At 39.7% G+C, this 9,484-nt stretch overlaps 1 non-coding gene across 1 annotated transcript; it reads right to left on the bottom strand.

The window, feature by feature from the left end:
• Positions 1-362: 362 nt before the first annotated feature.
• On the bottom strand, positions 363-471 carry LOC120106676. The gene has a single exon (XR_005508759.1). It is a non-coding gene; the product is annotated as a small nucleolar RNA R71 (small nucleolar RNA).
• Between the last annotated feature and the right edge of the window lie 9,013 nt (positions 472-9,484).

The raw sequence follows: 9,484 nt of genomic DNA, 5'->3' as shown, positions 1-9,484 counted from the left end.
ACCCCATGTTATGACTCTAAGACAATACCTACAACCGGCTAGGACTAGTCAGCCTTCATGCATAATTCTTTCTGATAATGTAGGACATTTTGACATCAAATCAGGGGTAATCCAATTGCTGCCCAAGTTTCATAGGTTAGAGTCTGAAAGTCCGTATCTTCATTTAAAGGATTTTGAAGAATTGAGCATTACATTTAGAGTGCCAAACGTCACCGAGGATGTCCTCAAGTTGACATTGTTCCCTTTCTCTCTAAAGGATAAGGCCAAAACATGGCTAAACTCCTTGCGACCTAGATCAATAAGAACTTGGCAAGATATGCAGAGAGAATTTTTAAAGAAGTTCTTTCCCACACAAAGGACCAACTTTTTGAAAAGACATATCAGCAATTTCCAACAAAAAGATAATGAAACATTTTATGAATGTTGGGAAAGATTTAAAGACCTTCTTCTCTCATGCCCTCATCACGGGTTCGAAACCTGGAGAACTATTAGCTTCTTTTATGAAGGTTTATCTCCACAGTTGAAACAGTTTGCAGAGACCATGTGCAATGGTAGATTTTTAGAAAAACAACCTGATGAGGCATGGGAATATTTGGATTCCCTTGCTGAGACTGCCTAACTTTGGGATAACGGGGATAGAAACACCAAGTCTTTACCTAAGCCTACTAGCTCTGTACAGGGAGGCCTTTACAACCTCAGAACTGAGGATGATCTTCATGCTAAAATGGCAGCCCTCACTAGGAAGATAGAAGAAATTGAGCTTAAGAAGGTTGAGCCTGTCAAGACTATAGAGCTTAGAAACGAGTGTTGTGGTATCTGCGATATGTCGGGTCATACCACTACAGATTGCCCCACCATACCGGCATTCAAAGAAGTCTTGCACGATCAAGCAAATGCTATGAACTCCTACCAAAAGTCTTATAACGATCCATACTCGAATACCTATAACCCTAGTTGGAAGAATCATCCAAATTTTAGGTGGAGAAATGATCATCCTCAATAGTCACACCATCCAGCTCCTCCACCTACACATCCTACTTTTGCATCACCACCCTCTCAGAAGCCGAATATTGAGGATACCTTGCAATCTATACAAACTTTTCTACAAGGTCAAGCTAATATCAATGCTCAAAATACTCGAAATTTTGAAGATATAAGGAACCAATTGTCAATGTTGACTACCGTTCTAAGTATCCAAGAGAAGGGTAAGCTTCCAGCTCAACCCCAACCTAACCCACAAATGCACGGTAGTAATAATATAGCTCCTTCTAGTTTGCATACAGAACATGCAAAGAGCATCATGACTTTGCGTAATGGGAAAGTCATTGATCAGACCGCCCCATTGAGACCACAAGTCACTTCTAATTCTGATGCTCCCAAAGTCGATGAAAGGGACAAAGAAGAAGTTGAGGTCCCAACTTCTACCAAGAAAGTTGAATGTCCTTTTTCTCCACCTTTTTCACAACGGTTAAAGCCGTTGCAAAAGTTCGAACCTAATTATGAAATTCTTGAGATTTTCAAATAAGTAAAGATCAATATACCTCTTCTTGATGCAATCAAACAAGTACCCTCATTCGCCAAATTTTTGAAGGACTTGTGTACTGTCAAGCGCCGATTAAATGTTAAGAAGAAGGCATTTTTAACAGAAAACGTAAGTGCTATTTTGCAGCACAACATTCTCCCTAAATATAAAGATCCAGGTTGCCCAACCATCTCATGCATCATAGGCGACTTTAGGATAGAACGAGCATTGTTAGATTTAGGAGCGAGTGTAAATTTGTTGCCATATTCTGTATATGAGCAACTTGGTTTAGGTGAGTTGAAGCCAACTCCGTCACTTTGCAATTAGCTGACAGGTCAGTTAAAATTTCAAGGGGGATTATCGAGGATGTATTAGTCCAAGTAGACAAGTTCTACTTTCCTGTCGATTTTATCGTATTGGACACACATCCGGCTTCGAACTCACAGTCTCAGATTCCGGTCATTTTAGGACGTCCATTCCTTGCAACTTCTAATGCATTGATTAATTGTAGGAATGGCGTCATGAAGCTTTCTTTTGGTAACATGGCCTTAGAACTAAATATTTTTAATATATGCAAACAACCCAAGGATTCCGAAGAGAGTAAGGAGGTTGATTGGGTTGAAACCATTGCAGAAGAATATTTGTTAGCTAAAGCAATTAACAACCCATCTGATGATAGCTTAATTGATTGGTGTCCTAATGGAACCAATGATGGTGATTTGTCAGTCACACCTATTGTGGATAATCTGGATATTAAGATGGTCACTGGGTGGAGACCAAAAGTAAGGGAATTTGAGAAGTTGCCACCTCGAGAAGCAAAGATAGTACCATCCCATGAGCAAGTGCCTAAGCTTGAGTTAAAACCTTTACCGAAGGAACTCAAGTATGCCTTTCTTGGACCCGAGGACACTTACCCTATAATCATCTCGTCTGATCTTAATCATGACCAAGAAAGAAAATTACTTGATGTTCTAAAAAATCATAAAGGAGCCTTAGGGTGGTCTATTGCCGACTTGAAGGGAATTAGCCCCTTAATTTGCACGCACCGGATATATTTGGAGGACAATACCAAAACCACAAGGCAAATGCAACGAAGGTTAAAAAATACGATGAGAGATGTGGTTAAGGCAGAAGTCCTCAAGTTGCTTGACGTGGGTACTATTTACCCAATTTCCGATAGCAAGTGGGTAAGCCCTACTCAAGTCGTTCCTAAGAAATTGGGTTTGACGGTAGTAGAAAATGAACAAGGTGAACTAGTTCCAACTCGTGTCCCGACGAGTTGGCGCATGTGCGTTGACTACCGAAAGCTGAATTTGGTCACACGAAAGGATCACTTTCCTCTACCCTTCCTAGACCAAGTATTGGAGAGGGTTGCAGGGCATGATTTCTATTATTTTCTCGATGGCTATTCGAAATATTATCAAATTAAAATTTCACCAGAAGATCAAGAGAAGACTACCTTCACTTGTCCTTTTGGCATATTTGCTTTCCGACGAATGCCATTTGGGTTGTGTAATGCACCTGCAACATTCCCAAGATGCATGCTCAGCATCTTTGAAGACATGAACGAGAAATTTTTGGAAGTGTTCATGGACGACTTCTCCGTTTTTGGCGACACATTTGATGATTGCCTGTCACATTTATAAGCCGTCTTAGCTCGATATATAAAAAAGAATTTGATACTGAATTGGGAGAAATGTCACTTCATGGTGCCAAAGGGAATTGTCCTAGGACATACTATTTCATCGAAAGGCATGGAAGTAGATAGAGCTAAGATTGATTTAATTGCTAAGCTACCTGCACCCAAGATGGTTAGAGATGTTAGATCATTTTTGGGTCACGCCGGATTTTATAGGAGGTTCATCAAGGACTTTAGTGTTATAGCTCGACCATTATGTAACCTCCTATCTCTTGATACACCATTCAATTGGACTGAAACCTGTCAAGAGGCATTCGAAAAGTTGAAGTCTATGCTTAGCACTGCACCCATCGTGCGACCACCTGATTGGTTATTACCTTTTGAGATCATGTGCGACGCTAGCGACTATGCGATAGGAGCTGTCCTAGGACAACGCAAGGATAATAAGCCATATGTCATTTACTATCAAGCAAAACTTTAAACGATGCCCAAATGAATTACACTACCACCGAGAAGGAATTGCCTGCAGTAGTATTTGCATTAGACAAATTTCGTTCTTATATCCTTGGTACTCCTATTGTTATCTTTACGGACCATGCAGCGCTAAAATATTTACTGGATAAGAAAGAGGCCAAACCACGCTTAATACGATGGATACTTCTACTGCATGAATTTGACATCACAATCAAAGATAAAAAGGAAGTAGAAAATGTGGTTGCTGACCATTTATCACGACTAGTTTTTAATGATTCGGTGCCACAGTTTTCCATCAAGGACTCAGTCCCCGAAGAGCAGCTGTTTGCACTTTCTACTATGCCATGGTATGCTGATATTGTAAACTTTCTTGTCACGAATCGGATGCCGGAGCATTGGGGATCGAATGATAAGAATAATTTCTTGCGTGAAGTAAGGAGTTATTATTATGATGCTCTCTATTTGTTCAAGTATTGCAATGATCAAATCTTTAGAAGATGCATACCGGATCATGAGATGCAAAGTGTACTCTCTTTTTGTCATGCCAGTGCTTGCGGAGGACACTTTGCATCTAAGAAAACGGCAGCTAAGGTGTTACAATGTGGTTTTTATTGGCCTACACTATTTAAAGATGCTCACGAGTTCTGTAGGACATGTGACCCATGTCAACGTGTTGGGAGTCTAACTCGTAGGCAAATGATACCTCTTCAGCCTATTACTGCTATTAAAATTTTTGACATGTGGGGCATTGATTTCATGGGTCCGTTTCCGCCATCTTTTGGATATGAGTACATTTTAGTTGGTGTTGAGTATGTGTCCAAATGGGTAGAAGCTGTGTCTTGTCGAACAAATGACCACAAACCAGTTTTAAAATTTCTTAAAGAAAATATTCTAGGTTTGGGATGCCCAAGTTTATAATTAGTGATGGAGGAAAATATTTCTGTAATAAGCCTTTTGAGACCCTGTTACGAAAGTATGGTATCACCCATAGAATTGCAACCCCTTATCACCCGCAGACTAGTGGCCAAGTAGAGTTAGCCAATCGAGAGATTAAATGAATTTTAGAGAAAACGGTGCATCCATCATGCAAAGACTGGTCTTTAAAACTTTCTAACGCATTGTGGGCGTACCGTATTGCTTATAAAACTATTCTTAGTATGTCCCCGTATCGGCTAGTCTATGGAAAAGCATGTCATCTACCTGTTGAAATAGAGCATAAATCGTATTGGGCCATTAGAAAATTAAACTTTGAATTGTCAGATGCTGGTTTAGCTAGAAAATTACAACTAAGTGAGTTGAATGAAATTCGTCGGGATGCGTATGACAATGCTAAACTTTGTAAAGAACGAATGAAAATTAGGCATGATAAATCAATTCTAAGAAAATCTTTTGAACCTGCACAAAAAGTTCTTTGTTATGACTCTCGCTTACATCTATTTTCTGGAAAGTTAAGATCAAGATGGACAGGTCCTTTCATTGTAAAAACTGTTTTTCCACATGGGGTAATTGAGATTGAGGATCCACAGGATGGCAAAATTTTTAAGGTAAATGGACACAGATTAAAACCTTTTTCTTGAGAATTTTGCAGACGAAGAGGATTCCTTTTCCTTGGGGGAGCCTTCTTATGAATGAGCATGACGGCCAAGGTATGTGTATATTAGTTAGAATTATTTTTTTCTTTTATTTCTAGTTTTCTTCTTATTTTGTAGGTCTTCTTTTCTGAAAATCAACAGCTCAAGGTATTCCTCTTCTCTCCAATATTATTTTCTCTATTGTCTCTCATATATAATTTTCTTGCATCTTTTACATTGAGGACAATGCAATGTTTAAGTTGGGGGGAGGAAAATATTTTGCCAAAAAAAAAAACTTGTTTTTGCATTTGATTTATTCTATTACTTTCTTTTCTGAGCAAATGCACATGTATTTTCATATTGAGCTTGTGCAACTATTAAGGCAAGGAACACAAGCATACTATGACTGATCAGAGACCTATTATTAGATCCCCACACATGTACTTAATGACAATAGGAAGGCCTCAGGAGTTCATATTTGTTAACTGCATTTTTGTTAGCCTTATCCGTAAAAGAAGTACGAGTATCCTTGTTCGTACCATAAGGTTCATGATTTGGTTTTCACATAAAGATAGAGGTTGAATATCCCGACTAGATTACTTATGTGCCTTATGATCCGACCTTGGTTGACCTATAGTCACAATGCAGTCACATATATAATAAAAATATCTATATGGTTCAGTCTACTATCTCTTTTCTTGTATGATAAAAAAAAAAAATGAAATAAAAATAAGCATGAATGAGTTGGTTAGGCTGAACCTAGTGACATGTGGTAATGGCTGGTTTGACTCCATTGTATTGGACCTCTGTGTACCCGGGTTGTTTAGTTGGGATTGATAGCTCTTTCTTTACATGCGAACCATTCTTGATAAATTTAGACAACATGTGATATTCTGCAAATTTGATGGATCAGGTTCTAACTCATTATAGATTACACTTGTGAACTCGAGTAGTGCACCTAAAACTCAGGCGGTACCCTGTTGTGGTGGAGGTATTAGTACTCTGAGAAAGTCATGCAATTTTATGCACACTACATAATCATATTTTCCTTGTTTTGAAAGTTGCCGTGCTTGAAAATATATATTAATAAATTACATGTGTATTAGCTTAGGCTTTATTTCATATTTTTAGGATCTCATTTATGATGTTTGTGGGTAACATCCCTGAAAACCCTCACGAGACAACATTCGTCCACTAGGTTAACCTAGGGGTTTAACGGCTTATTGCACATACTAAGTGCAATCGTGAGTCTCTACGAAAATGGTTACATATCTTAGTTTTTAGTACTTAGCTTCAATAAAAATAATAAAAATAATAATAATAATAAAAGAGAGTTTAGGAAAGACCATCTTTTGTACTCTCATGTTATCATTTGCTCATTAATTGCTGAGACTAGCAATGAGCTAGTTGGGGGGTGTGATGAGAGCACAAAAGTGCGATCTACATACCACTTAAATTAGTCTTATTGTTAAAGATGATGATAATTTCGTCGAGTTAATATTATACTTTTGTTTCGTATAGGTTATCGTAAATCAGAGATAAAATGTATATTTGATACAGATTTGGTTCAGGAAGATGCATAGCCCAAGCTGTGCGCACTCGATCTCGCCATGGCCTAGTCGAACCCATCATTTATCAAGCTCCAATATGGGCAGCAGCCAAGCTTGACCATATTAGAGCGACACTTGGCGACCATCCACATGGAATGCACAACGGATCCGTGATCTGCATTATCCCATGAACAGAGCTCCCCAGCCGTCCGTGTGCAGCCCATCATCTCGCAAGCATCTCCGCGTGCGAGCCAGCGTCCGCGCGCGATTCTCCCGCACCCAAAGTACTGTGATCTTTCCCCCGAATCAGCCTCCGTGATCCATTCTCGCAACTGCTCATTTCATGCGCCTCCCAGCTTCCTTCATCTTCGTTCTTCAGCGTGCAACTCCATATCCTAGCGTCCGCCCGAGCCTGTGAAGCCGCCCAGCATCCCGCATCATTTCCTTTCCTCGTTTCAAAGCTTCCGCAGTCAACGTCTTCCATGATCCCAACCTTCGCGATTCATCCGGCATCCATCTCGTCCGCATTCTCCTCTTCCACAACGTCGCACCCGATCAACGCTCCCATGCCCGTGAATCCTCCCAGCGGCCGTCCGGAAGAGATCGCGCTCCTCCACAGCTTCCGCCCGAGCCCGAGCGTCCGTAAGCCAGCATCGTGGCGAGTCACCCGAATCCCAAGCGCCAGCAGTCCAAGCTTCATCTTCAGCTCTCACGCGCTTCCGGATCTTCCTCCCCACCAGCGCATCATCCGGTCGCGATCTCCCAGCAAAATTCCAGCCATCCACGATGCATCCGAATTCATTTCCTTCCGGATTAGCATCCATCTGTTGATCTCCACCGCAAGAAATTAGGGAACATTGCTGGCCCTAGAGCTCGATTGGAAGAAGCTCCTCTCTCGGCTGAAAAGTGGATTCACACACAACAGGGGAGGAAGAAGAGAGGAGTCGGGAGGAAGAACAGTGGAGGCCTCTGCGATTGAAATAAAAAAAAGGAAGAAGAGAGAAACAGGGGATGCCCTGTTTCTGTTATTAAAAAAAAAAAAGAGTGAGAAAGAGAGAGGAAGATGATGAGCTAAAGTCATAGGTGATGGGTGAAAGAAGATCCTTTGGTGTACCGAGTTCATGATGTAAATTCTAATCCTTTGCTTTATACGATCTATCTTTTGATTATGTTATGATTCTTATATGTTCAAAATTCTTTTATGATTGATGCTTATTGATACATGTCTTTCTCAATTATTTGATTCATCGTTGACGTTCTAAGGCACGTTGAATGCTGAAAAAGAGAATTCATGTAATCAAGAATGTACTTCATAATTAAATTTTATCTGCTTATAATTTTTAAAAGAAAACAAAAGAATCATAGATTTTATCGCATGAACTTGATATTATTAAAGGAGATTCTGAATCCCTACACCATCTTAATCTATCCAAACTTCGATTCTCTATTTACTGGTTTATTTTCTATTTGCAAACCATCATCTTAATCCACAAGTTTATTGAATCAATTAATCTGAAATTAAGCTAATAACCCATAGATCGTTCCTTGAGGAATTGACCTCGGACTTCCGAGTTATACTACTTGTGCGATTCTCCTGCACTTGGGAGAACAGCTTTGCGAGCGCACCACATGCTGTAGTCATATGATTTCCATCATGTAAACATGATGTTGTGGTTTGTTGTATTTTTATTTTTTTTTTGCTGTTTTTCTCAGTAGTTGGTGGCTGTGAAGGAGGATAGCTCTTGATAGGATGTGATAGCCAGCCTTCATAAGTTAGATACAATATAGATGAAGTGAAGATTGTTGTAAATCGTTATTGAGATGCCGTTTCCTTCTCTGCTTTGTCTTCTGCAGTTGAGGCTTTGAAGGCATTCAGGGAGAGCACAGAATACAGGATGTAAGGGCGCTAAACCTCTTGATTAGGCATCCTGCTACCTTTAGTTATTATCATCTCATCTACTTGGAGTTTTCATTCAGTAAACAATTTTTTTGTCTTTTCTTCATGCGATAAGTTTAATATGGAACCCTATGTTTGTAAACTAACCTGAGATGTCAGCCTTGGCCAATTTTGTCTGTTATTGTTTCATTTTACTAAGCTGACATGATTTCCAGTAATCTAAGTATTCAACCATTTCTAAACAAAGTGGAATGGAGGAAAAAGATTTATGTAACCAATCCCAACTAGATTAGGAGGATTGAGGTTTCGTTGAGTTGAGTTGAGTTGAGTTGAGTATCATCTCCTTCCGAAGGTACAAAATGTGTAGTTATTTATTGGATGCTTATGCTTCATGCATGTATATGTCTCTCAGTTCGTCAAACTCGGCTGGCTTCAGTGTATATGGACGATAAACTATGTGCTAGGCCGGCATATGCTTAATCTGTATGATATTGTGGCTACAATCAATATTATTGTACCTTGTTGCATCAATACAAGCTTGATCCCATGGTCAAATCTGGATAGTTGTCTTACATCAGTATCTGTCTATACCTTAATCGTATTTTTTATCAGTTAACCTATGGCATAGCCACATAGGCACAACTGTAATGGTATGTAGAAGCATTCGGGCACATTAAAATTTTTATTGGCTTATGTCCACCTAACTGGATTTATTTATTATAACAAGGGACTATCAGTACAACCTGTGCCAGTGGCAGCCTCATGAAGGCATTGACTACCTCACCTAGCTACCCTGATGAATGGATACACATCGCGTGTATCTTCCTTTGT

The sequence above is a fragment of the Phoenix dactylifera genome, unplaced genomic scaffold (assembly GCF_009389715.1).
Source record: "Phoenix dactylifera cultivar Barhee BC4 unplaced genomic scaffold, palm_55x_up_171113_PBpolish2nd_filt_p 000602F, whole genome shotgun sequence".
Classification (NCBI taxonomy): Eukaryota; Viridiplantae; Streptophyta; class Magnoliopsida; order Arecales; family Arecaceae; genus Phoenix; species Phoenix dactylifera.
The sequence above is the reverse complement of the archived record's forward strand: the minus strand, read 5'-3'. Positions and strand labels throughout refer to the sequence as shown.